Source organism: Triticum aestivum, chromosome 3A, assembly GCF_018294505.1.
Source record: "Triticum aestivum cultivar Chinese Spring chromosome 3A, IWGSC CS RefSeq v2.1, whole genome shotgun sequence".
Classification (NCBI taxonomy): domain Eukaryota; kingdom Viridiplantae; phylum Streptophyta; class Magnoliopsida; order Poales; family Poaceae; genus Triticum; species Triticum aestivum.
The window spans coordinates 637,092,254-637,096,919 of NC_057800.1; the positions used below are offsets into that span (position 1 = coordinate 637,092,254).

Consider the following 4,666-nt stretch of genomic DNA (forward strand, 5'->3'; position numbering starts at 1 on the left):
GTCTTGTTGTCAACAAGAACATTTTTCAGATTTATATTAATTTTCTTTGGATTGGTGAAGTGTTTTAGTTTTACAATGTATTTGATGCAAACAATTTTTTTTGGCAAGAAGTATTTGATGCAAACATAACACTGTACAAAATCTCGGGTTCAGTCAAAGGAAAGATGTGCCTGAGGTACTTTGTTTATCCCCTTTCAAATATGATTACATGATACTTTATAATCCTTGTTCAACTAATGGTGTATTTTTATGCGTAGTACTATGAGAAATAGTGGATTTTGTGTATTGGGACTATCATGGTTATAACATTTCTTTTTATATGATACAACATGGGTCATTTTATGAGAAACACCCAATAAGATTAATGTAAAACAAGGGGAAAAAATTGTTAGATAGTCATATATCGCATACACATTACCCTTGATAAAGACATTCGTAAAATAGAAAATGTAGATAATCAATCTCTGTATATAGCTTTTATTTATTATTCCGTGGCAACGCACGGGCACTCAGCTATCAGATTAAATGTTGCACCTCCCCGACCATCCGATTTATTCAGTAACTACCCATATTGATGCTCCAACTCCTTATGATAAGCTGACCGAACAAAGAACGTTCCCAGTTGTTTATAAATCCAAGCAACAAAATCTCTGATCTCTAGCGCATTCAATGTAATTTGGAGAATTCGTTGAGCATCCACCATAAACAAAACATCACGATAAGAACTTCATCCCACTGTCTTGAAAGTGGGTTAATCAGTTCTTCAACTTTTGTCAACATGATAACCCCTATAGGAGTGATAACTTTTTGGCTTGACTAAATGGTAACCATGGATCTTGCTAAATATTGATCCGAGAGCCAGTACCAACCACCACACTATTTAAAAATATGAATATTACAAACAATGCTTAAACAAGTATTACACTAGAATGGTGTAACTTTTTCCCCAAGCAAACCCCCAACCATAGTTTTTTCCGAGCAAAGCCCAACCATAGTTTTTTCCGAGCAAAGCCCAACCATAGTTGGGAGGTCCAAATACTTATCGGAGAGAGCTTCTCTTTTTTTTGCGAGAGGAGAGAGCTTCTCTTATACTCCCTCCGTCCGAAAATACTTGTCATCAAAATGGATAAAGAGGGATGTATCTAGAACTAAAATACATTTAGATACATCCCCTTTTATTTATTTTAATGACAAGTATTTCCGGACGGAGGGAGTAATATACAGTTCCATGCATACATCCTCTCTCACGGAAACATTACTCCCTCAGCTCCATATTAATTGCTGTTGATTTATGTAGTATTTGAGCTAGAAAAGTGCTAGATTTAGCATTTTCTAACCAATTGCCCCGAGCTCTTATAGATACTTTGGTTAATTTGACCACTAAAGTTGTTCAAAAAAATACGGATTGCTCCTAATCCTTGTCTGGCCTGCAAGGTTCCACCCGTGTGCTTGATTGTTTCGGTGTTTCGGCCCAACCTCCCCCGTGAACTCTCCTGCCCAACCAACTCAACTGCGTGAACGAGCCCCTTCAGCGCCGAACGTGCTAGCATTCCGAGCACCACCAGCAGCGCAGCACACAGTGCGTATCTGGTGATACCGTGTGTGGCATGATCCCCTGATACGAGACCTTGTTGGCCGTTCGTGGCATGATCCCCTGATACGAGACCTTGTTGGCCGTTCGATCTGGACTGGAGGCACAGGATGGAGCAGGCTCAGTTCGCATTGCAATTTATGCAAAAGACACCCTGGGTTATTCCGTGATTCAGCCGAAGTGCAGACCGCTCTGTTCCGTTTTCCTCTTCTTCGATACGAAATTTTCCCCACCGCCGCCGCTTAGGTCATATCCTACCGCCGCCGGCCACCACGGAGCATGCCCCATCCGCTGCTGGACGCCCCAATCCAGAGCAACCTAGAGGGCTATCGCGCGTGCGCCGAATAGTTTGCTCAGAGCCGGCACAAGCTGTTGGCATCCCCATGGGAGCGGAGACGAACCTCTCGTCGCCGCAGCTAGATCCGACCAAGTCGCGGGAGTCGGTGACCCTACTCAACGACGATCAGGTAAGAGGCAGCGCCTCCTTTCTTGTCAGTACCTGGCCGTTGCATTCCAGATTTTGATTATTTGGTTTTAGAACTGGATGTTGGCGCTGCGGGAGTCTGTGTCGTTCGGGCGGTTCCTAGCCGAGCCACTCGAGTGGGATACTACTGGGCATGTCTCTCGCTGGCAACGATGGCGCATGTCCGATCACCGTCGACAGCTGAGCTTGATCTGCCAGTACATGCCGTGGCGTTCAGACTTCAATCTGTGTCCTCCAGCTGCAGTGTTGCGCACATTGGAAGTTCTGGACCAGCCCAGAGTTGTAATCCATGCTTGCCTGCGGCTCGTTCGTCACTAAGTGCAACACATATTGGAAAAGCCGATCTCTATATGATAAGTTCATCCTATAATCTCATTAAATAATTGATTTATTTGTGGGTATCAATATAGAATTGAAACCAATATGTCATCCTATTAGGACAGTTAAACTAAATAAAGCAACAGTAGTTGCCTGTAGTAAGAAAGATGTAACATTAGGCAGTAGCAGTCGACGGCTACGTAAAGAGGTGTGGCAGCAGCAACTTCAGTGTTCGTCCGGACATCTTTTTTTGAGAATATAAGATTTGCTTTTCAATTGTTCTCCACAATGTAGCCCTTAATGATAGGAAACCTTGCATGAAAGACTCTGAATAAGTGTTGATGTGCAAAAGCATTATCACTAGGAAATATTTTTGGGAACATATAGGCACACAAGAAGGTGCCTCTTTGTTTGGCCATTTCCTTTTGTGAGTCGTGGGTTACTTCTAGACAAGGCTAGAGTGTCACAACTCTTAGGCAACTGTTCAATTGTATGTCAACAAATGAACAAACTGGAAAAATCATGCAGATACAGCTACATGTACTATTAGTTCTAGTATAAAATTATGTGTCTCACATTTCAGTCGCAGCAGATGTTAAAGTTAATTCGTAGTGGAGATATGCATCAGTATTTTAATCTTGAAGATTTAGAAGAATGATTACTGCAACATAGTGATGTTCTTGTTCAGTCATTGGTTCTGGCATCTAATCCTGAGATCTAGCAGTGTTATAATATCACCACTTCTTGTCCTAATATGTCCATCTGAACTGTATATACACGTAATCTTTCTTATAAAGTGTCAGAATGTTTCTTACATACAGTAGTTGAAAACCTCATGTACAACCTGGCATAAGTGAGCATTTAGAGTAATTGACTAAAATTCATGCCAAATGAGGCTCAATAATGCTTGACTAACAGAAAATCCCAGTAGAACTCTAGGTCAGGCTGGGACCTCCCAGTATTGGAAATCTATGTACTTGTTCTCACTTTGCAGCAGCTGGAATTAGGAAAGTTTGATGGAACAAAATTACTTTATCACAGTGTAATAAGCTGACTTGCTGGCCAAATAAACTGGCCTGCTAATCAAAATAGTGTCTTCTTTGACTATCTACAACTACTATGGGTAAAATAAGATATAAGCATTGTTTAGTTTTCTAACAAGAGAACAATGACATGGAGGGCGAGTAACAAACCTTTCGTACTCGGCACACTGAACTCAGTACATGTGCGATTGTCGGCTGCTACTTTCTTGATTAACTACATAGCAAAAGTGGAAAGAAGAAAAAGAGGTGAATATAACTCTACTGTTCGTGACTTGTGAGCATGTCATGATCTCTTAGAGTATGTTTGGTTTCTGTCATCGGATGGAATGTAATGGGTCGGTTCCATCCCGTGTTTAGTTAGTCGAAGGAATCGGAATATGAAACAGCATATTCGCTGATTATGCCGAACCGAGGCGTTCCTCGAAAACGAGCGGACCACGCAGAACCACCTCTCTCGCGTGCCTCTCCCCGTCAGCGCCGCGTCCGTCCCGCACCTCTCCCTCTCTCTATCTGAGCCGCCGCCGCCCAAAACACTTCTCTCGCTCTCCGGCGGCGGCTGTACCTCGCGTCCCAGTCGTCTATCCTCTCCCATGGCGTGCAGCAACAGCTTGGAGGCGATCTAGCAGCAGGCGGCAGGCTAGTAGCCAGCGGAGCAACATAAACAGAGAGCAGGACGCGGTTGCCTGTTCCTGTCGTCATCGGTGGCCGCCGCGTCGTCCCAACGGATTGGCGGGTCTTCTTTTCCCGCGGCTTGTTCCTGTCGTCGCTGCTGTTGGTGCGAAGCAGAGCACAAGCAGGACGACAGTGTCTCGCCGCTATTGGTGCCTGACACCGCTCGGTTTGAGCGATTTGCCTGACTTCAGATTGATTTCCGGGAGCACCTACCTTGATACTAGTTGATACATTTGAATTGATTTCCGTCCGCAGCAATCTTCATACTACTTGATACTTCTGAATTTGACGGCGAGAGCAGCAATCTTCACCTGGTCGGCGACGGAAGAAATCAATTTCCCTTCCACCCTGCTTGATATTACTACGTAGTTGATGCGCTACTGTTGATGCTCAGTACCAGTACTAGTTGATGCGTATTTAATCACCGTACTAGCACTTGGAGAAAATAATTCTTCGTGACCTGTATCTTATCCTATTCCTCTAACCAAACGCTGAGACTACTGAACACTAAGACGGAACCATTCCGTTCCGATGGAATGGAACCATTCAATTCTATTC

General features: G+C 43.7%; 1 long non-coding RNA gene across 1 annotated transcript; it reads left to right on the forward strand.

Annotated features, from left to right (window-relative positions):
- Window positions 1–1,647: 1,647 nt before the first annotated feature.
- On the forward strand, window positions 1,648–4,392 carry LOC123062784 (uncharacterized). The gene is made up of 2 exons (XR_006429872.1): window positions 1,648–2,058; window positions 2,130–4,392. It is a non-coding gene; the product is annotated as an uncharacterized lncRNA (long non-coding RNA).
- Window positions 4,393–4,666: the final 274 nt, after the last annotated feature.